Raw genomic sequence first — 25,275 nt, 5'->3', positions numbered from 1 at the left:
GGTTGCGAATCAAAATCAAAAATCAAAATTTTCACACATCACCTTTAAGTACAACGAAGATTTTGAGATGCCTATTATCAGCCGTTCCTTGCAAATGTCATTGCATAACATTACAGGGTTGATTAAATATGCACATATCTGAATATGACCATACATCGCTTCATGAACTTGTGTGACCTTTATGTTAGCTGGATTGTGGTTATCAATGCTTATGCAAAGAAATAAACACAAACACGACACTAAATTCATGAGCTGCATGTTTTTCTTCACTAAAGGTGAAGAGTTGGTTACACAACATCTCATTTAGCTTTTGCTTTCATGCATTAACTCATTTGTTGTCATCAACAGGTCAGCATGTGGGTCACAGATGTCCTCATTGGTCGAGGTGAGAGGACCATTAGCCGCTGTTAAATGTGAGTTTGTTTTATGGAGGTTTTTGTTTTACTTTTGTATGCAAAATAGAAGTATGCTACTAAATGCACTGTACATAGCACTTTAACTTCTTTAACAACCACAAAACCAACATCTCGTATCACCCTTACTGTCAGGATTTGAACGCTTTTGCATGTGAAAAAGACTTAAAGGGGACATATCATAAAAATCAGACTTTTCCATGTTAAAGTGCTATAATTGAGTCCTCAGTTCTTCTATCAACCTAGAAAATGTGTAAAAGCAAAACCCAATAACTTAGTTAGTATGTGAAAAATTAGGTCATTGAAATTTGGCTCCCCTTGTGATGTCAGAAGGGGATAATACCGCCCCGTAATCTGCACTATTTAACCACTGCACTGCCATTTAGTGCAGAGATCAGCTCATTTGCATTTAAAACAACACACCCAAAAATGGCACATTATTGCTCACACCTACAAAGTGTCAATTTTAACATGCTATAATAAATTATCTGTGGGGTATTATGAGCTAAAATTTCACAGACGCACTCAGGGGACACCAAAGATTTATTCTACATCTTAAAAAAGTCTTGTGAAATGTCCCCTTTAATACTTTATTTCACATTTTTCATGTAAAAAAAAAGTTATTTATGAAGTTGTTTACCACATAAAGGCGATTTGTGATGGAGCGCACAGATTTTTATTAAGCAGGTTTGCCCAGAATAGCATCACACTACACAAACAGATTACATTAGGCGTAAACGCATCTTCGCATTTCGTCCGTGGTTGTTTATTAATTTTTTTCAGTCTCACGATTTTCTCGTTGTTTCTTTGATAATGTATTCTGGTTGTACAGTGATTTGTGTCATTTTTCACAGCTTACCGGTCTCTGTTTGCGTTTCATCTTTTGTCGCAGGCCGATGTTGGCATTCAGCAGAGAGTCTGTGTGGAAACGAAACAACAAACAGCGTTCATCCACAACCTTCCTTATCTCCCATGAGTCCTCCTTGTTGTGCTGGTAAGACCCATCAATAAAAGTCCACATCTGTTACTGTGCTGTTCAGCATGTAAAACACACATCAAATTCAATGTCATTTATATAGCGCACAATTGTTTATTCTTTCAGACACATTTTATAAATGTAGTAGGGCTGTCAAAAGATTAATCGTGATTAATAACATACAAAATAAACTGTACTTAGTAAATGTATGAATGTATGAATTCAGGTAAAATGTTATTTATATATCTTTTTTACATTTTATATTTTAATATATATTTTTTAATTTTATATATTTTTTATGAATCCACACTCTTTAAAATAACCATAGATATGTATAATAAAGGCTAGATGTGTTGTGGCGGAGTCTCTAACATCATCACCTGGCAGCCATCTTACCTCAGACAGCTCGCTCACTCGTAGCATTGTGTTTAATGGTGCAGGTACTTTTAAATGACCATAACTTTTATACCGATTTTCAAACGTTTTGGTTTCTTACAAACGTTATTAACGTGTCTATAATTCTAGATGCTTTAACATGATCCATGAAAATAATTTATTAAAGGAATAGTCTACTCATTTTCAATATTAAACTATGTTATTACCTTAACTAAGAATTGTTGATACATCCCTCTATCATCTGTGTGCGTGCACGTAAGCGCTGGAGCACGCTGCGACGCTTCGATAGCATTTAGCTTAGCCCCATTCATTCAATGGTACCATTTAGAGATAAAGTTAGAAGTGACCAAACACATCAACGTTTTTCCTATTTAAGACGAGTAGTTATACGAGCAAGTTTGGTGGTACAAAATAAAACGTAGCGCTTTTCTAAGCGGATTTAAAAGAGGAACTATATTTGATGGCGTAATAGCACTTTTGGGAGTACTTCAACTCGCCTGAAAAGTCCGCTCCCCTTCTCCCTCTCATAATGGGAGAGGGAGGGTTTCACTGCGCCGAGTCGAAGTACTCCCAAAAGTGCTATTACGCCATAAAATGTAGCTCCTCTTTTAAATCCGCTTAGAAAAGCGCTACATTTTATTTTGTACCACCAAACTTGCTCGTATAACTACTCGTCTTAAATAGGAAAAACGTTGATGTGTTTGGTCACTTCTAACTTTATCTCTAAATGGTACCATTGAATGAATGGGGCTAAGCTAAATGCTATCGAAGCGTCACAGTGCACTCCAGCGCTTACGTGCACGCACACAGATGATAGAGGGATGTATCAACAATTCCTAGTTAAGGTAATAACATAGTTTAATATTGAAAATGAGTAGACTATTCCTTTAAGTATGCAGTGTTATAGGTACATCTCTGACGTTTATTACAAACCAAAGCGTTTAAAAATCGGTAGAAAATTTAGCAAGTTACGGTCATTTAAACGTACGTGCTTCATTAAATGCAATGCTACGAGTGAGCGAGCGCCCTGTGGTAAGATGGCCGCCAAATGCGGACGTTCCACTCAATTGGCCAGCAGCGCGGGAGACACATCTAGCCTTATTATACATAGCTATGAAAATAACGGTACATTCACACAGGACGGAAGCGTTAACGTTTGACGGAAGGATTGTCTGAAGCGTGGCCAACAGCCAATCACAGTGGCCCCAACACATGCCCAGTCTTCCGTAAACGTAATTGGCTGGCTCTGCCTAGGTTATTTGCATCCTAATAAGACATCTTCACGGTTATGCCATAAAATAAACATTTCTTTCTCACATTTTTAAAGTGTGTGAACCCTTTTTAACTTCTAAAGAAAGTTCTGTGTGTATGTTAAAGGTTCTTTATGGAAACGTACAGCCTGACAAAGACCCTTTAGGGAACCTTTATTTTTAGGACTGTAAAAGAGTGAATTTGAGGACACAGTGAACTGGAGATGTTTGTGATTCGAGGGGTATGTAGATGTTCATATAGCGTAGTATCAGCAGTGTCCTTCCAGATAACAGTTAATTACACCGAACCCATGCATGAGGTCAAAACTAAGAAGAGAGAGGACATACAGCTTTTTTTAATCTCTCTCTCTCTCTCTCTCTCTCTCTCTCTCTCTCTCTGTGTGTGTGTGTGTGTCTGTCACTGTTTGGGGTGATGGATTTATTGTGTATGCTAATCTGCCTTACTTTATTAGAAGCTTTAAAATATAATTAAGCAAATTAATTAAAGCACTTTAAAGTCATGCACACACACAACACATTTGTGTTTAGCAGCATTCATTTTAATATATTTCAAACATTCTGAACCTTTTGAACAAAAATATTAAACATATTAATAATGTTGGAAACAGAGGAACTGTGAGAGTCAGATGTAAACGTGAAGCACACACACCAGAGGTTTTATAGAGCAGACGTCTCCTTTAGTGTCAGACACAATCGTTCACTCATTATTGCGATTCAAATCTTTTGAAAAGTTATTAGTCATTGTCCTTGTCCTCAGTATGATATCATTTTGGTTTCATTAATTCATTATGATTTTCTAACACACACACACACACACACATTTTTGTTTATCTGATGTTTATCTCTCGATCACTCTTTCTATCTCTCATATTCCCAAAGTATTTGCACATTAGCTATGAAGATTGGTACGAAACAGCATAACACATTTGGTTATCAAGGCGGTGCTATATGGTTCACAGCTTTCTGAACAACCCTTGTTTGGGAGCCGTGACATTGCAAGGGTGTTCTGTATGGTTGCTATGACATTGCTAAGGTGCCTTGTATGGGAGCAGGGACATTGTTAGGGTGTTCTGTATGGTTGCCATGGCATTGCTTAGGTGCTTTGTGTGGTTGCTACACTGTGGCATTGCTAGGGTTTTCTCTCTGTGGTTACCATAGCATTGGTGATGTTTTCTGTCTGGTTGCTATGGCATTGCTAGGGTTCTATCTGTGTGGTTGCTATGCCATTGCTGAGGTTTTAGGTCTAGTTGCCTATGGCATTGTTAGGGTTCTGTGTGTGTGGTTGCTATCCCATTGCTAGGGCTTTGTCTGTGTGGTTGCTATGGCATTGCTGAGGTTTTCGGTCTGGTTGCTATGGCATTGCTAGGGTTTTGTCTGTGTGGTTGCTATGGCATTGCTGAGGTTTTTGGTCTGGTTGCTATGGCATTGCTAGGGCTTTGTCTTTGTGGTTGCTATGGCATTGCTGAGGTTTTCGGTCTGGTTGCTATGGCATTGCTAGGGTTTTGTCTGTGTGGTTGCTATGGCATTGCTGAGGTTTTCGGTCTGGTTGCTATGGCATTGCTAGGGTTTTGTCTGCGTGGTTGCTATGGCATTGCTGAGGTTTTCGGTCTGGTTGCTATGGCATTGCTAGGGTTCTGTCTGTGTGGTTGCTATGGCGTTGCTGAAGTTTTCTGTTTGGTTGCTATGGCATTGCTAGGGTTTTGTCTGTGTAGTTGCTATGGCATTGCTGAAGTTTTCTGTCTGGTTGTTATGGCATTGCTAGGGTTTTGTCTGTGTGGTTGCTATTGCATTGCTAAAGTTCTGTCTGTGTGGTTGCTATGACATTGCTGAGGTTTTCTGTTTGGTTGCTATGGCATTGCTTGCTACGGGTTTGTCTATGTAGTTACTATGGCATTGCTAGGAATATTTCTGTGTGGTTGCTATGTCATTGTTGAGGTTTTCTGTCTGTTTGTTATGGCATTGCTAGGGTATTGTCTGTATAGTTACTATGGTATTAAAAGGGTATTGTCTGTGTAGTTTCTATGGTATTGCTACATGTAGGGAATGTCTGTCTGGTTGCTATAGCATTGTTGGGTTTTCTGTCTGGTTGCTATGGCACTGGTAAGGTGTTTGTGTAGTTGCTATAGCATTGCAGGGGTTTTCTTTGTGGTTGCCATGGCATTTGCTAAGGTGTTCTGTGTGGGTGCTATTGCATTGCTATAGTGTTCTGTGTGGTTGCTATGGCATTGCTAGGGTGACTTATGTGATTGCTATGGCATTGCTAAGGTTCTTTGTGTGGTTGGCAGGGTGTTATGTTAGGCTATTATAGGATTGTTAGGGTGATATATGTGTGGTTTCTATGTTATTGTTAGGGTTTTGTCTGTGTGGTTTTATGGCATGGCATCAGTGATCTTTGGCAATGACATAATGTTATAATTGCATTGCTAGGCTGTTAAAGAATTAGGAAATTGAAAATTGCCTTGTTGCTTACAAAATAATGTATTCCACAGGTCTTAAACTCAATGGCATTTAGGTGAGAACGAACAAACAGGATGCCAAAAACACTTCATTTACACAAATTTGGTGTCATCACACTTCTAACGGTGTGTCTGTGTTTGCGACCCTGACACACACACACACACACACACACACACACACACACACACACACACACAAATTACATATTTCTAACAGATGGAGTTTATAAATCATAACCAATTACCGGAGAAACCACACACCCACAAAAATGACTTTGGTTTCACAGAGAAAGAGATTTGGAGGTTAATAAGCTATTAAACACAAAACAGCAGATTTAAGGGTTTGTTTGTATTTGTTTCTGGATTTATCTGTCACTAATTGCTTATGAAAAGGAAAAACACAAACGTAAATGGGAATGTGCATAATGAGTTTCATAGTTTGATGCTATATATACAAAAATTTTTTAAATAATGTATCAGTTTCATTACAACATATACTGATACTCTATACATTGAAAAAAAGAAAGGCTGAATTTACTTAAAAAATATATCAATTTTTTAAAGTAAGTATTACATGGAATTTTAAACAATTTATGCAAACACAAAAAATGACATTCCCAAAACATTGCATTGTGCTTTTTTCAAAAAATGTAAAAATAACATTTTATTTTCATAAAGAAAACTTTCCTGACTAACCAAAAAACATACAAGTACCTTGTTTTAGTAAGTTTAGTATAATTCAATGACTATAAACAAGCAAACAAAAAGTAAAAAAGCTATAGATCGCTATAATGTATTATTGTAATTATTTGGTCCACAATAATCATGTAGTGAAAGTCTGATATTGTGACAGCCCCAATTTCTACATTTATCCCAGTAAACCCAAACGGCAAAAAAATATTTTTAAATCTCTTTCGAAATATACAAAAATAACCAAAAGGCAGTTGCCAACCTTTGCATAATGGGTAAGTCCGCCCCTGTTGTACAATTAGAAATTGATTTGCTTGCCATTGAAATACGTTTTTAAATACATTTTAATAAAGGTTAAAAACTACTTTCTACAAAATGTATTAAGCATATCTGCCCTACAAAGCCAAAGCGCAGTAACTAGGCATTTGGTCAAAATTGAGTTGAAATGGGCTTTCTTAGATCTGTTGTGTCTTGTGACAAAGTCTCCTGATTCAATTTTGTCCCATTTCAGAGAAACGTGTGTGCCAAAATTGCAGTAACTTGTTTGACTGGCTGGTTTAAAAAACTTTAACGGCATTTTTCTCGGTTTCAGTGTTTGCCTAGTTACTGCACTTAGCCTTTGTAGGGCAGATATATTTAAAACATATTTTTGGCCAGAATTTTTTTTGTCGTATGGTAATGTTCGGTAATATCTCTCTCATTGTAGTTATCAAAAGTTAAAAATATTTTTTTTGGTAATTAATCTGTGTTAATTGGGGTCCACATGTGCTGTAGTTTAAAAGAGTTTAACTTGTGTTGAACCCAGAATATTCCTTTTCTTTAAAAAATAAAACTACTGAAGCTTCAAAGAACCCAAGAAAGCTTTGCTTCCCTTTTCCATTCAAGACCACGAGAGCAACCATCTGACACTGATGTGAGAAAGCTATTCTTATTTCATCTCCAAAGAGCCATACAACTAACTCAACAACATTATACAGTACAGTAAGAAAGTCTTCGTTGATAAAAAGGTTCTTTGTTGAACTATAGATGTCACAAACAAACCTTTATTTTCACGCACGTACCCACACACACCAAATGTAACTGAATTACCAAATGGATCATAAAATCCATTATTAATCTAATGTCTCGCTATACTGTGAAAATATCATTATGTCTACTACATCCATTAATCTCTCATAAATATCCCTCTAAATTTCACATTAATGGCAAAATCGCCATTTTGTCTGATCATAACCTGTTCAGAATTCTGCTCAGATGATCTTGCATTATATCATCTATTGGGTTCCTTTATATGGACCTAAACACCTATTTGATGTATTTTCACTTCATGTGTTTGAGTCAACCAGATTGCTTTCTAAATTTCCCATTTTGCATAAAGTTGTGATGCTTTGTGCTATATGATTTCTGTGATGATGTGATGAGACAGGACAACAAAATAAAACACATTCCTCAGCCAGTATAAAAATGTCAAGGTCTAAGTGATCAGATTGCTTTTCTTGAATGTATTCTTGAAGACATTTAGATTTGGCTTTATAACGCGACCATGTGCTCCATGTGCTCCAAATCTTTCGTGTAAAATCATGTTTGGACAGCCGTTAGCGTCGAGTATTGGTGACACATTTGAAATGTTTGCCGTACCGAGCAAATGCCATGAATGTGTAAATTAGTCCGAGGAAAAACATCTGGGATGCAGTTCACTCTTTAAGCGTGTGCATGAAAGGATAAGATGAGTCACAAAAGAAGACCTATTACATAACTTTCATTATAAACCCTCAGACCACTTATGCAATGATAGCCCATACACTTATCCAAACACGCAGACATCACAAGTGCTTCTATAATATCTCACGGTCTGTTTCAAGGCCTTGGTATTTCTGTACCATGACAATTTCCCATCATTTCTCATCTCTGTAGTGATCAAAGAGTATAAGGCTAAGTATCATTAGCTGCATACCGTATTTGCATACTTTTCTGTGCACTCAAACTATGTGATGGGAAAGTGCAAACTTTTGTAGTTAAGTAGTGAAAGAGTACATCAGTAAGTGTCTACATAGTTGAAGTTGAAAAGAAGTTGCCAGCCATTTTTCATGATTTTCACAAAAGTTTAATGCCTTCCAGAAAATTTCATCCTACCTTCATTTGTTCTCTTTTTATCACCTCTCAAATATGGGTAGGTTTCTTAAAAAACACAAAATTTTGCTGAGATATTCCATATTTGTGTAGGACTTATGATATAGATCAGATGCAGAGCGATCCTCACATGGACATGGACATACAGCTGTTTGCCCTAGGGCGAAACTTCTGGGTTTTATAAATTGCAGTGGATAATAGCGGTATTGCGGAAAGCCGGAAATACTTGTCATTCTCATTGACAAAAGTTTGCGGACTTGACAACACTGCTAATAATGGGAGATTGTCTGACAGGCAAGCAGAACATCCTATCATTGCATTTGGGCATTCGGACCATTTTATGGTCATGCATAGTATTTTATGTATATACATTCATTTAAACATTTTACTTGATGAAAGAATTTTGATAGCACTAATCTTAATCTTGCTAATCCTAATACAGAACACCATACTAATACTGTGTTTGACCCTGTTTCGCCTTCAGAACTGCCTTAATTCTACGTGGCATTGATTCAACAAGGAGCTGAAAGAATTCTTTAGAAATGTTAGCCCATATTAATAGGATAGCATCTTGCCGTTGATGGAGATTTGTGGAATGCACATCCAGGGCACGAAGCTCCCGTTCCACCACATCTCAAAGATGCTCTATTGGGTTGAGATCTGGGGCCTCATTTATAAAACTTTGCGTAGGATTTGCGTCAGAAGTGGCGTACGGATGAAACATAGGACGTGCGTACGCACAGAAATATTCGGATTTATAAAACCGTGCGCACGCACATCCTACGCATTTTTCCCTTAATAAATCACAATCAATTCTAAATGTAGCGCAGCTTTTGCGGCTTCATGACACGCCCATAGTTGCCCATAAATAGTCCGTGAAACGCCCACAAGTTAATATGCATTGATTGCGAAATCATGGCAAACACATAGAGGAAATAAAAAAAAACGTAAATTCACTCAATGTGAAGTAGAAGTTATCGTTGGCGAGGTGGAAAAACGTTGTTTGGAGGGCACAGTGTGGGCATTACGCATTGTGATGGGGCATTTTATTTCCATTCATTTAATTGCATCTGACAAGCTACAGATGTCGGTAATAATCGACGTGGAAATGGGACATTGTTCAGCGCAAATGTAATTTCTTGTTGCTTCCTGAATGGTTGAGACATACGCCATACATTGTTTTATCAAAAATAAACACACTAAAGGCATATGCATGAATACCATAATTCCGTAGATTATGAAGATATGGTTTACTATGAAAACAACTTTCCCCAGTGGACAATTAATACATCTATCTATTTATTTATCTATCTATCTAACTATATATCTCCTTAATTATCTATCTATCTGTCTATGTAATTGCATCTATATATGCTCCGCCAGACGGACACATTGACAAGAATATCAGTTTTGTACGTTATTTCGTTCTGTTAACGATATTCTTTGAGGATGAATTGAACAACATGCCAATATTATTGCAGAACATATTTCACTTTTCTTTTAGCAAATATGTGTTCATTCGAATTTTCGATTGATTTATTTTTTTGTTTCACTGCTGATCGATCAAACGGGTGTTCGTGTAGGCTGTTAATTGGAAGACTTGCTTTGTGAAGTGTTGTGTCGAACTCCGTTCCCCCTATGTTTCCCTTTAGTGTGCTTTATAGCGTTTTCATCACGTTACATTTAGAAAGATTAAAGATTTTAATTGGTTATACTAAAAAGGCATAATATCATGTATTTTATAATACAATTTATTAAATATTTCATACATTTGACAGTTTTCTATTAGGGTATTTCTTTTAAAATATAGTCTGTCTTTTTCTTTTTTTTTCCTTTACTGGTCGTTTTAAAAATGTAATGTTTGCATACATAGTTAAATAAATATTATACATATAATATGATTCAAACTGTAAAAATAATTGAATTAACATTAAGAACAATACAGATACATTACAGAAATGCACACATATACATCTCAGTAGCCATTAAAACTTTAAATATATAAATAATAAAACCTATAACGTGATAAAAACGCCATAAAAACACTACACCGAAGGGAAAAACAGGGGGAACATAGTGGCAACAGACTTCGACACAACAGAAGTCTTCATGTTATTTATGAGAGGTAGTGTTGTCATTTTTACTTTCACTTTCACGTGTTTCTTCCATCTGCCGTCGGTGTCGCCATTTCTCATTTCACCCGTTTTTGTGCGTACGCCTGGGTCCGAGCTTGCGTGACGGACCGCACATTTTCCCGTCAAGTTTGCTTTTTATAAATAACAACTATTGCGTAGAGAGTGGCGTACGCCGCCTTTTGTGCGTACGCAACGTTTATAAATGAGGCCCCAGGTGACGGTGGGGGCCAATTTAGTACAGTGAACTCATTGTCATGTTCAAGAAACCAATTTGAAATGATTCGAGCTTTGTGACATGGTGCATTATCCTGCTGGAAGTAGCCATCAGAGGATGGGTACATGGTGGTCATAAAGGGATGGACATGGTCAGAAACAATGCTCAGGTAGGCCGTGGCATTTAAACGATGCCCAATTGGCACAAAGGTGCCTAAAGTGTGCCACGAAAACATCCCCCACACCATTACACCACCACCAGCAGCCTGCACAGTGGTAACAAGGCATGATGGATCCATGTTCTCATTCTGTTTACGCCAAATTCTGACTCTACCATCAGAATGTCTCAACAGAAATCAAGACTCATCAGACCAGGAAACATTTTTCCAGTCTTCAACTGTCCAATTTTGGTAAGCTTGTGCAAATTGTAGCCTCTTTTTCCTATTTGTAGTGGAGATGAGTGGTACCCGGTGGGGTCTTCTGCTGTTGTAGCCCATCCGCCTCAAGGTTGTGCGTGTTGTGGCTTCACAAATGCTTTGCTGCATACATCAGTTGTAACGAGTGGTTATTTCAGTCAAAGTTGCTCTTCTTTCAGCTTAAACCAGTCGGCCCATTTTCGCCCAGGACTGCCGCATACTGGAAGTTTTTCCCTTTTCACACCATTCTTTGTAAACCCTAGAAATGGTTGTGCGTGAAAACCCCAGTAACTGAGGAGATTGTGAAATACTCAGACCAGACCATCTGGCACCAACAACCATGCCACGCGCAAATTGCTTAAATCACCTTTTTTTCCCATTGGAGTTCAGGAGATTGTCTTGACCAGGACCACACCCCTAAATGCATTGAAGCAACTGCCATGTGATTGGTTGATTAAATAATTGCATTAATGAGAAATTGAACAGGTGTTCCTAATAATCCTTTAGGTGAGTGTACAGTATAAAGAGCTCAGATGCAAAAGCCATTTGCTTTAAATCTGCTTATTTCCGGTCTAAAGCCATTCAGAAATAAAGCATTGTTGTCAGAATCCACTGAACGCAGATTTGTTGGATTATTCAACAAGAGTTAAACTGTCAAAAGTGAAAAGTTGAATCAACTTAAAAAATTACTTCAATTGGTAACGCTTAAAAAGTTAAGTTTATTCAACTTAAATTTTTCACCTAAAGTGAAATAATTTTTTTAGGCATTACCAATTAAAGTTATTTTTTTAGTTGATCCAACTTTTCACTTTTTGCAGTGTAGAGGTTTTGCATCTGAGCTCTTTTTATAATATTGTATATTAAACAGATATACATTATAAATAGACTCTCGCTGCTGTCCTCTACCGTCTATGAATAAGTCTCATCTTTAACCATGTCCTTCATATACAGGAGGTTGCATCAGATACTTCAAAAACCTGAACTATCAAACGAACTGATGAAATGTATGAAAGGATGAACATCTTTGCTGTTTTGGCTCTTTAGGTGTCCAGTAATAATTCATATAACTGCACACCTTAGTGAAGCAGATTAATCTGAGATGAAAGAGAAAGAAATGTGAAGTATAAATTAAAAATTATATTATCAGCTTTGCAATTTGAGGGAAAAGTTGAACTGAAAAGTAAAAAACATATTTCTTAAGATTTGCTGTTTGACTTCACAGCCTATGACAGTAAACCTGATGATCTTTGTTATATATCTTCTGATCTCTAAACAAAGACAACAATGTTAGTGCTTACATTGCAATCTTACAATGATATTTGATAACTGATTTAAAAATATTGTACATATTATATATACATTTATATATCATCAGTCCCACAACTTGTGTTATTTCCGATAGATGTCGAATCTCATTTTCAAGGTGGACTCTGCTGTATGTGCACCCACAGATTCATTTCTGTTTCAAACACATACTATAATAAAAACCATGCACTCAATTTTTCTCTCAAACACGCAGCTGTTATTTCGGGAAGTCACAGATCTTTCCAGAGGCAGCCTGCAGGGAACTGAACTGAAGATCTGCAGTGTCTTCACGTTTCTCAAACTCACATAACTTCGACTTCTTTCTATTACAAATGTGATCAAAGTTCACAACTGCAATTTTTCTATTCATGACAACAATTGCATCTCTCGTAGCGGTCAGAGGTGACTTGCCAAAGCTTTGGTTCAATTGAAAGTAGATGACGAGAGCTGTCAGTGTATTCTCTGTAAACAGAAGCTGTACAGTAATCACACAATGCTAAAAAATCCTGTTCAATGAGATGTTAAAAGTCTCTGTAAAGTTAATCTTGAAAATTGTTCCTAAATACATTATAAATAAAAATGTATTGCTGAAACACGCCACAAAGATTGTAAATTATGTAGTACTGAATTGCAGAATTGGATCATTAAACAGTTTTCCCCTTTTCTGTGTTCAGGACTATTTGGGCAGGGTTAAAAGGGTGGCTCAATGACGCTCCCTACGGCAATAAAATACATTTCTCTGGCCCAAAATTTGTTAAATACATTTTGTAGAAAGTAAAGCTTAATTAAATATATTTTTTAATTTTAGAACTATATTAGTTTTAACTTAACACACATTTAAAACAAATACAATTCTAATTTTACAACCCATTAGTAAAAAAAATTATTTTTCCTGGACAAAATATAAAAGTTTATAAAAGTTTAAAATTTATAAATTATAAGTATATTTTTATAAATATTATAAATCTATTTCATTTTAATCATTTAAAACCTTTTATGTTTACAGGTTTGTTACATACACAGTTTTTCTTCCAATGCAATGTTAATATAAATGCTTTAAAATATATTTATTTTTATAATATTATAATGTAGTTTTTGAACATCTTTTGTATATTTTGAAATGTATTTAAAATTATATTTAAAAAAAATATATATTTTTGCTGTATGGGGCACTTGAGCCACCACGCATGGCCCCGCCCCTAATACAATGGTGAGCATCCATTCCATAGATTGTAAAAAAAGATGGACGACGCCTGTTCGCTCTCTTCCATTGGTAAAAAGTGAAGCTGTCAGTGTCCCGATACGGCGCTGACATCTTGGGTCTTGAGTCTGCGAAGTAGGCTAGCGATTCCGGGACCAGTCCTGCGCAGTAGTGAGCAGGAAGTGAAGCAGCGAAATCAAGGCCCCGCCCTCGCTCTCGGAGAATGGGCATAACACAGCTGTCAATCATGACGTCACACCACCGTTTTTATAGCATTAAATACTAAAAACTAAAAATAGAAAAAAGAACATTGAAGTGTAATTAAATTGTTTAGTTGGTCTCAAGTCCCATTGAATAACATTGGGGAGGTGGGTTTATGACCTATACTAGGACCAGTCACTGGGGGGCGATTGAGAGGTTTTGGCTTCACTTTTCAGGGCTTGTGCGACAAGCTTGATCCATTCAGGTTGCACTGTATTTGAAAGTTGAGAGAGATGGCAGCTTTCTTGCGAGTGGGTGCGGTTTTAGCACAGACAGTGGACAAACCCCCACAGCTTGAGGGCAGCATTTAATCTCATAATTATAAAATTTCCAAGATTACATTTTTTTTTCATTTACTTGGCGCTTTTCCATCATTGAAATTTGGTTGGGTGGTTAATAACACATTTGTATAACACATATAATATTGGACTTTACAGGGACTTCAAGTTGAAAACAGTCTAAACAGGGCGGTACCCTTTTAAAAAGTACACCTTTTGTACCTAAAGGGTCTGTATCTGTACCTAAATAGTACATATTAAGACATTTTTAAAGGGTACCATCCAAAGGACAGCTTTTTTTTACCTGTTTATGTGTTATATTAAGGAATTTAAACAAACAAATCTCAAATCGGGCTGCTTGTTCAGCAGTATGTGATTAGTATTTATGACCAACTGAAGGCAAAAAATCCAATTGACTTGTACTAAGAGTAAAACCTGACCATTATCTAGAGACCAAATTATCTTACTGAATTGAAGATGAGTAACAAGCTAAAAACCAATCAGAACAACATAGAAACAGCACAGCAATGCCCTAGCACACTGTAACACCACAACAGCAAGTTTAGCATGGACACGTCCCACTGCTTCAGAAGATGTAAATTTCAAAAATTATGTATGCAATGTATTAAATTCCTGTGAGAAATCGAAATGAAACCAGGCCTGAGTTCTGAAATAGAAGCTTATTCATGCGCGTTTGATTGTTTTACCATTGATCATTACAAAGTCTTTTACCAGGCTGAATTCCCAGGTCTTACAGCAAAAGCCTCACCCAGCAGCCGCATTGACTTTTTTGTAGTGATATTGGAGGTGAAGTGTGTAGGGTGCACTGAGAGCCCATTCATTTTGTGTTCAGTTAATTACTTCACCTGAGATTCTATTTAAACCTGAAGCCGTTGTGGATCCAACAAATCTTTAAAGGGCAACAATAGAAAAATGCCTGATGCTTTATGCATTTTCTTCAAGCAAAATTCATAGCCTCTCTTTCTAGTTGTTTTGTTGATGGATCCCATGTTCAGACGTTTTTATGGAATTTCACACATGATTGTCTTAAAATAAATAATTAGGGAATTTCAAGAAACTGTGGACATAGTTAAAATCCTTAGATGATTTACATTAACTGGGGAAACAAATGCAGCATGAAGTTTAAAAAACATACTTATGCAAGTTAACTCAACTTTTTTTAAGCTTTGACTTGTTTTTCTAAATTATATCAACTTATCACAAGTTGAAGTAGAAAACTTAATTTGTTAAGTTAAAGTTACAAAAATATGTGTTGACATGATATCATTTTTAACATTGTATAAAGTCATGTGAATGATTGGGCTAATATGCAACTAAGATGTTTAATGGTTCCGTACACGCTTGTAAATAAAACAAAAAACAGTGGCGGCTGGTGACTTTAAAATATGTGTTTAGCGTGTCATATGTGTGGTATGTCATGTCAAAATATGTATTCGAAGTATCGTGTGTGGCTCGTCATGTCAAAATATGTATCGGAGTATCGTGTGTGGCTCGTCATGTCAAAATATGTGTTCGACGTGTCATGTTTGTGGCTCGTCATGTCAAAATATGTGTTCGACGTGTCATGTTTGTGGCTCGTCAAGTTCAAAATATGTGTTTGGTGTGTCGTGTGCAGCGCGTTATGTCAAAACATGTGTTCGGCGTGTCGTGTGTGGCTTGTCATGTCAAAATATGGGTTCGGCGTGTTGTGTGTGGCTCGTCATGTCAAAATATGTGTTTGGCGTGTCGTGTGTGTGGCTTGTCATGTCAAAATATGGGTTCGGCGTGTCGTGTGTGGCTCGTCATGTCAAAATATGTGTTTCGACGTGTCGCGTGTCTCTCGTCATGTCAAAATATGTGTTAGGCATGTCGTGTGTCGCTCATCATGTCAAAATATGGGTTCGGCGTGTCGTGTGTGGCTCGTCATGTCAAAATATGTGTTTGGCGTGTCGTGTGTGTGGCTTGTCATGTCAAAATATGTGTTTGGCGTGTCGTGTGTGGCTCGTCATGTCAAAATATGTGTTTGGCGTGTCGTGTGTGTGGCTTGTCATGTCAAAATATGTGTTTCGACATGTTGAGTGTCTCGTCATGTCAAAATATGTGTTCGGCATGTCGTGTGATGCTCGTCATGTCAAAATATGTGTACGGCATGTTGTGTGTCGCTTGTCATGTCAAAATATGTATTCGATGTGTCATGTGTTGCTCGTCATGTCAAAGTATGTGTTCTGCGTGTCATGTCAGTGACTCGTCATGTCAAAATATGTATTCGGCGTGTCATGCGTGGCTCGTCATGTCAAAATATGAGTTTGGCGTGTCATGTGTGGCTTGTCATGTCAAAATATGTGTTCTGCGTGTCATGTGAGTGACTCGGCATGTCAAAATATGTATTCGACGTGTCATGCGTGGCTCGTCATGTCAAAATATGAGTTTGGCGTGTCATGTGTGGCTCGTCATATCAAAATATGTGTTCGGCATGTGAATATATGTGCATCATGCGTCATGTCAAAATATAATGCGTTCTTATAAACCCCTTCGAAGTGTATGCATGTATTTGTGATGCACACGTGATGAACATATTTTGACATGATGAGCCACACACGACGGGCTAAATCCATGTTGTGTCGAGCTTTCCATTCTTGTGCCCTTAAAGTCACCGCCCACCACTGTTAATAAAACTTTTTTCTCGAGCTGTACATTGTTAAAGTGAAAAGTTGGATCAACTTAAAAAATTACTATAATTGGTAACACCTAAAATTACTTTAGTTTCACTTTGATCCACAGTTACGTTAGCTCAGCGTAGTAGTTGATACACTTTATCTATGATTTGAATGAAGGTAATTTATTTAGCTTGTTATCAGAAATAATCTAATCTAGGAGGACTCTGTTGATATTGATTCTTTGCAGACGTCTTTTTGTTTATGTTATGTTTGTTATTTATGTTATTGCCAATGAAACGTCTATACCACAAGGCCTACTTGTTAACTAGAAAAGCTTTACTGTTTTAAAAACAAGCTGAGCTTCTGTAATATTACTGAGTTAGGCAGTTACACCACAACATCATCACTGAATGACAAAACAATCGCTTTCATCTTTTTGAGCACATTTTGACAACGCTACGTGTTAGAGACAGAAAATGGGTTTGATGAGGGCATGAGCCTGTTGAAGCGTCTATCAGAAAATATGACCGGAGGACACGTTTTTGCTTTCGCAGCGATGGCGTCATCATTCACAGCACATGCAGCAGACAGCCCATGATAACCATGTCATCTGTGATGATGGTACAGAGGTCACTCGAGGAGCAGGTTCATACACGCACACGACACGAGACATGAAAGAGAGTTGAGCAACAGATAGAAAGCCGATAAACATTTTTTAGCCCCATAATAATCTCAAAGAGTTCAGAGAGAGAAATTCATAAATCTCATTCATCTGACGCAGAGTAAACGGCCACATGTCAAGAGCTTGACTTTGAATTATGACTATGGGAGGTAACACGCTGAAATCGATAACCTACAGGCGGTGTTGAATTCAGAACGTTTAGAGAGAAACAAAAACAGACAAGGACACACACACAGAGAGAAGGTGGGATTGTGGAATTGCAAACAGGAAACCCTTGTGTGTGTTTTTTTTTTTACATTTTTAGGGAAATGCACAACTATTCGACAGTATTTGTTAATCCAGTACTAATTTATTCTCAGTGATTTCTTAGACCTACTTTTTGAAAGGGTCCTGCCCCAGTGACATCTTTTGTACCGTCTTGTACCTTTTTACGGAGTGTGCTACTTGAAATTCATGCATTTGGCCGATGATTTTATTCAATGTGACCTACACTGCAGTACAGTTTTATCAGTAACCTACGTGGGTGGGTGACCGTTTGTACTTTGCTGTGCAAGGGCTACTATCAGAGGAGTCATGCCCATTCAAACTGAGGGGGCACGTGCCCCCTTGGATTTTTGTGCCAAGTGGATTTTGCATGCAACCTCAAAATCAATGAAGCATCTTTTCATCTGAGATTTTCGTTGTTTCATTTACGTTTCATTCTGGACGCAATGAAATTACCGAATTATACAAATCCAGATGCAACAGAACAGCGCTGGTGCCATCATTGTGGATGGTCACCGACATGTTGCTACCGGTGCTGCATTTTGTTATCTGATTTTTAAGCTGCATGTTGTCAATGCAATTCAATTTAAATGTGAAAATTAGGGGTGCCCGAAAAATGCCGATATATATACTAATATTATGTGGCCGATCGGCGATAGCTAACTATTCTGAATCACACAGCCGATATTGTTCACAGCTATTTCATGTACTATGGCTTTTGATCAGTATGTTCTTATCGATCTGAAATCAGAAATCGTCAAACATAATCATTATACATATTCTTAATTATCATGAAAATACCTGAAAAGGTTTGAAGAACAGCAATATGAATTTTCCTTAAGCCATTTCTTGGAGCTGCGTATCATAGCTGCGTGTGTATGGTTCTTCGTCTGCAGCGCATATTGAGTTTCTGCATGAGAGCGCCCTTTGGCTTTTGGATGTAGCAACATTTCACCGTAATTCATTGAGAAGCATAGCAAGCATCATCGGCCGATCGATTGGAGCATCCCTAGTGAAAATAAATGAAAAATTACAGCAATACATTAAGCTCTGCTTGTGTTCCATCAAATGTTTCTTTTTATTTCCTGTTTTTGAAGTGTTGTCTCTCATTACAGCCAATTACAGACATGACCGATAAGCGCATCAATGTAACGTTTAAAGGGACATTACACTTTTTTTGAAAATATACTAATTTTCCAGCTCCCCTAAAGTTAAACATTTGATTTTTACCATTTTGGAATCCATTCAGGTGATCTCCGGGCCTGGCGGTACCACTTTTAGCATAGCTTAGCATAATCCATTGAATCGGATTAGACCGTTAGCATCACGCAAAAAAATAACCAAAGATTTTTGATATTATTCCTATTTAGAACTTGACTCTTCTGTAGTTTCATTGTGTACTAAGGCCGACAGAAAATTAAAATTTGTGATTTTAGGCTGATATGGCTTGGAACTATACTCTCAAACTGGCGTGATAATCAAGGACTTTGCTGATGTAACACGGCTGAAGCAGAAGTAATAATATTACGCACTGCCCGAAAATAGTCCCCTGCTATTGAAAGTAACCAAGGGGACTATTTTCGGGCACTGCGTAATATCACTATGCTTGCTGCAGCCGTGTTACATCATCAACTTGATTTTATAAGTTATGTCAACTTTTTAAAAGCCAAAACTTAAAATAGTAGGTTGAATCGACTTGCAAAACGAGTTGTTTTTAACTCATTTTTTGTACAGTGTTCTATTAATGAAAGTTGATAATTATGATTACAGTATGAAGTTAATTTGAAAAAATTGGGTGCATGACACCCCTGCTACTATTATGCATGTACTGTACAAAGTTGTACTGCAAAACAATGCTGATTTAATTTGAACTGAGTGTTCTGGGTGGTTGTCGATGCATTGCTACGCAGTTGCTACAGTAAGTGTTTTCTAGGACATTGTAAAAGCTTTTCACTTCAATGTGAAAGCAATGTTAGTCTATTTTTATTGTCCCTTTTATTTTCCATCAGGGGAAATTATAGATCGCTCAAAAAGCGCATTTTATGTTCCTGGGCCCTTGTGAGATGAGGTGAAATCACTGTAATATCTATTGTATGGTCCAGTGGACCCCTGGTATCAATAAGCAGTACATTGTGAAATTTAGCAGCTTCCTGAGTGCTAGATAAGTTTAATATTTAACATCAGCCATGCATTTGTTTTTGAGATATAAAGTTATAGTGAGCTAAACGGATTTCATGTTCTGTTTGTGAGAATCTGAGTGACCTACAAAAGGCTGTAAAAAACAAAAAGCTTCATCTATTTGAAATAAGTATAAATTATTTTTTTTTTGTAAAATTGCAATGAGTTCCTCTCACTTGCTTTCACTCTCTTATGCATAAACACACAACACACACAAACACATCAAACACACGGTTTTCAATTGAAAGAGATCAACTGTTGACAGATTTTATTTGCATTTAAATCAGTGTGGGGGAAATCAAAAGATTTATTTGGGAATTAAAATCTGTCTGTCTGTACACCTCGGATATCACAACACGCCTCTTTATTTCTCTGCCTCATTTAAATGGAGAAACGTTCAATTGTTCATATGCAGCCAGTAGAGAGCCAGTCAGATTTTGAATTTGTTTGATGAAAAGGGGACCAAAACGTTTACGTTTTGCAAAGAAAGATGCTTGCGTGTGTTAGGCGGTGATGGGTAATTAGGGTACACCTCAAAGGTACTTATTGTTACCAAATGTTTTATCTGTACCTACAGTAGGAGTGCTGCTCCACTGACAGCTTGGGACCATTTTAGATCAATTTTTCTGTCAGCGCAAATTCAATTGACAGGAACAATGCTTTATGGTAACACAGCATTAACTATAAATTGTTTGCAACATTTTTTTTACTTGCAATGTTTTTTCCTAAAAAGGGAATATTAGACACTTCTGTGAGGGATACAGTTGATACTGTCATTTTTGGGAAACTGAAGTACTTATTATGCAGGAACCAAGCCAAGATTAAGCACTGAAGGGACTGATTTATTCATTTAACTTTGTCTATCTAAAAAATCCAAGGTACGCTTGAGGTCATTCAATGTTTTTATTAGTGCTGGGCAAAGATTAATTGTGATTAATCGCATACAAATATATGAGTGTGTGCTGTGTGTAATTATTATGTATATCAAACTTTACTTCCGGTTTCAGTTTTTTTAATTGTCCGACTGTACTCTTGAACAAATACCCCGTCGAAAATAACAAATGTTTTGGTTTCCTAGGTAATATACATGTTGTTTATTTTGCTTGTTATATAAATAAACTACATTTAAAGTTCTTTGTTGTTATTTATTTTTTACCGGAAGTTACGTGTAGACCACGAACGCCGCTTGTTTATGTTGTTACTGCTGAAACCGTCTATATAAATTCACACACATTCATGTATGTATTTAAGAAACTTTACATATGTATATATATTTAATTATATTTTAATATATTCTATATTATATATAAATTTAATACATAAAGGGATAGTTCGGCCAAAAACGATATTAAACCCATGATTTACTCAACCCCAAGCTGTCCGAGTTGCGTATGGCCATCGTTTTTCAGACAGACACATTTTCGGGTATTTTGGAAGGTGTTTTGGATCTTTCAGTTGATTAATTGTGAAGTTACGGAGTCCAGCAATAGTCCACGACCTTCGAGTCCAATGGGAGTGCGTCCATCCTTCACAAATTAAATCCAAACGGCTCCAGGATGATAAACAAAGGTCTTCTGAGGGTTATCCGTGCGGTGTTGTTGTAGAAATATCCATATTTAAAATGTTATTAACGTAATTAACTACCTTCCGGTAGCGCCGCCATCTGCATTCAGGATGAGAGCTTACGCAGCGTACAGAGGTTTCTCTGCTGCTGCTCTGTCCCCCCGCCCTCCGAATTTGTCATACGTCACTAAGAAAAGTGCGTACACTACGCTAAAACTCTCTCCTGAATACAGAGGAGTCTAAGATGGCGGCGCTACAGGAAGCTAGTTAATTACGTTAATAAAATTTTAAATATGGATATTTCTACAACAACACCACACGGATTACCCTCAGAAGACCTTTGTTTATCATCCTGGAGCCGTTTGGATTTAATTTGTGAAGGATGGACGCACTTTTTTTGGACTTGAAGGTCGTGGACTATGGCTATAATAATACTACCCCTTAATCTGCACTATCCAACCACGGCACTGCCATTTAGTGCAGAGAAAAGGAGAGAGGGAAAATAATTCACAGCACAATTGAGTTTCAATTGCAACAAACCGCTCATTTGCATTTAAAAGGACACACCCAAAACGGCAAATTTTTGCACACACCTACAAAGTGGCAATTTTAACATGCTATAATAAATTATCTGTGATGTATTTTTAGTTAAAACTTCACATATGTGGTCTGGGAACACCAAAGATTTATTTGACATCTAAAAAAAGTATTGTGCCATGGCCCCTTTAAGGTTGTATTCTGGTCTAAGTACACACAAAGTTTAAAAGTGATACATGGTAATTTCTAGCGCCGTCATTTATTCATTTATCTTCTATGCACTTAGAGGACTTTGCTGAAAATTTATGTGGTGTTTAGCGGATTCTGCCACAGAAAAAAGTAGTATTTCTAAATGGCCTAAGCTGGGATTAATCGGATTAGAAGCGAAGGTATTTGGTCATGTGTTGAAGAGATGATAGTGAGTAATTGTAAAAATAACTGAGTAATGTTAAGAAAAGACCAAGAGGAGGAGTTTAAAGGACAGAAGCATACAAGGTCTTTATTTAAGAATTCAGAAGAAAAGCAGCCCACTGGAGGATAGATGTAAAGCGAGAAGAAAATGAAAGGAACGGGGGAAAGATTGTCTCCACCAGATTTTTCGCTCCACTGGTCCTGATGCTAGTTTTACTTTTTGACCCTGTGTGATTCCTTCAGCTGAGACAGAGTAAAGCACAAAATGGACTTCTTAAAAATAAAAATTTTATTAACATGAAAAATCTTACCATCTGATGGAATAAATTCAGACCGTCACAGTAATACATAATTTTTAGGACCCTTTTGGCCCCTGTCACCCCATCTGTCCACATGTTGATTTATCACACATGTGGTCATTTTTCTAGAGTCTGAATAAAATCGCTGTCTTAGTACTCATATTTTGAAAAGTAAAAAAAGGAAAACAATCACCGTTCATGCACATTCATTTGCAGTATGAAATATCACAAGTGTTTGGAGATGAAACAGTTTGACCCGCATTAATGTTCAATGTGAATATTTGAAAACACAAGTACATCAGTTCATGTTGAACATCACAGCAGCATTGCTAATTCTTCACGTTTATTAAAATACCTTTGCATTATTTATAAGGATACACAATTAAATTAAACTGGAATTAAACAACTTTAAGATGATTATTTTGCGTAAATTCAATTAATAACAGTTGTGTAAACAAAGTCCTCTTGGTATTATGTTAAAAAGATGGGGTCAAATACAATACAGTACAAATGCAGTGTTTAAACCCAAATATAATGCTGGGAAACTTAGATAAAGTGTCTGGTAAATAGATACAATAAACAATACGTAAAAATAACATTCATTTCACATTAATTAAAAACACATCAGTTCGCCCACATTTTCAAAAAAGACCGCTGTACACTTGTTTAAATTGTCCAAGTTCAACAAGACAAAAAGATTATTAAACAAGCAATTGTCATAAATACAGAGATTATTCATCATTAGTCATCTAAGAGAACCGAGCATGTGATCTCATCACAGTAATAAGTCGGATGAAAATACTTCATTACTAAGATTTGTTTACTCTCATTGTATAATTACTAAGATCAGGTTACCCATGAGAGAAAAGGTAAGTTTAAGGTAAGTGGTCGCAATCAATGTATTTAAGCTACATTTAAGCAAAAGTTTTTTTTTATTTTATTTCTAATTTTAAAATAAATTGATTGCAACCACTTACCTTAAACAAATTGGATTAATGTAAATTGAATGAATCAGTTTTTTTTCAGTGTATGTGACATGATGATTAAAGTGGCTGATCGTGTGACATTTTCAAATGCATAGAGACATATGGAGTGACATTAAACTCCATTTTACTAAGATAACACTGTGACTGCTGTAAACAAAACAAGTATGCCGCTTTCGCTCTTACGACATCTTTATTGTGCTTTTAATTGTCCCTCTCTGTGACTTTAGTGTGTTTTGTGTTTCTAAAATTAAACATGGCTCACAATCAAATTCACAGCTAAACCAGATTACTGTTCCTTCAAACTCAGGTAAACTTGAGCGCATGTTAAGAGTATTCTGAACCGTTTTTTTTTTTTTTAAACATTGGTCCAAATTTTACTGGACAGCAATTTAACCATGCAAAATAATAAAATCTTTTAGCAATGTTTTTTGTGCCAAGAGCTAACAAACTGCCTAATTCACAGTAGTTCACCACATTGGAAAATAAAACAATGAGTCTTAAAATGCTAGATGATTATACTAACAATTTGAATAAAAGCCTTCAGTAAATGCCCCTGATAAAACATCATTAAAACAATCGGTACTGAAGCTCTTTCTGTAAAGAAGCCACAAACCTGTTTACAATATGAAGAGTTTCTTTGCAAACGAGATAAATCCATTTTTTAACATTTTTGTCAAAACATGTTTATTATTATGTTATCATGTTATTATTTTGTTTTATGGTGCTACTTAGCTGTATTTTTTAAGTTATGAAGGTTTAAATCAAAACAAACCAACTGCAGTTGCATTGAAATTAATTGGAATGCACAACCAAAAAACGAGATTTCTGAACAATTAAAAAAACGGTGGTTATCTCCTTTTGCAACGAAACTCTTCATATATTACCAAAATCTCGCTATGCTACTGTAAATCATAGTTTTAAAAGACTTAAATTTGATCAGAAAGTGAAAAATGAGTTTAGTTTATCAAAGTAAACCTTGTATTTTTTGGCAGACTGTAGATTTTTTTTTAAATTTGAGGCTTATTAAGCTCACAGTTCAACGCACACACACGCACGCACGCACACACACACATAAGTCCAATGAAGGTTAAATACATCTGTAATGAGGGAAAACATAAATAACTCGAAACTTTTCCGACTATGAATAACATTAAACAAGAACGTTTTTCTGAGGTGAGAACAGGTTGTGGAGATTCATTATGAAAGAATTAACCTGCACAGACAAAAGCAGAAGGTGTAAAAAAACGTCAGAAATAAATGAAAATAAGTAAGGCATTGATGCCAATTTTAAAGACACACAGTATGATAACATTCAGTGGAAGAACAAAAAGAAATGATTACTTTGTTTATGCACTTGAAAAACACAAAAAAAATATTATTTAAGTAACATCTATGATTAAACATCAGAATGAAGTGACCAAAATGCTGGGTTATTTTCTTAAAATTAACCCAGTAAATGTTTCAATTTGGGTTAAATGTGACTCTGGACCACAAAACCATAACGGTCATTTTGGAAATTGAGATTTATACATTAGTGATGCTCAGGTCAGGGTTTTT

General features: G+C 36.5%; 1 long non-coding RNA gene across 4 annotated transcripts in view; it reads left to right on the top strand.

Annotated features, from left to right (window-relative positions):
- LOC129438545 (uncharacterized) overlaps positions 1 to 25,275 on the top strand; it is a 45,460-nt gene that overhangs the window by 16,221 nt on the left and 3,964 nt on the right. For 2 of the 4 annotated variants that reach the window (XR_008642638.2, XR_008642639.2), the window contains exons 4-5: positions 349 to 413; positions 1,306 to 1,563. This is a non-coding gene — a long non-coding RNA (uncharacterized lncRNA). Of the gene's footprint in view, positions 1 to 348; positions 414 to 1,305; positions 1,564 to 2,924; positions 3,048 to 25,275 lie in introns of those variants that run through there. The other 2 variants (XR_012367772.1, XR_008642640.2) reach the window with 2 other exon arrangements.

This window comes from Misgurnus anguillicaudatus, chromosome 24, assembly GCF_027580225.2.
Source record: "Misgurnus anguillicaudatus chromosome 24, ASM2758022v2, whole genome shotgun sequence".
Taxonomy (NCBI): Eukaryota; Metazoa; Chordata; class Actinopteri; order Cypriniformes; family Cobitidae; genus Misgurnus; species Misgurnus anguillicaudatus.
This window is presented reverse-complemented; position numbering and strand designations above follow the sequence as displayed.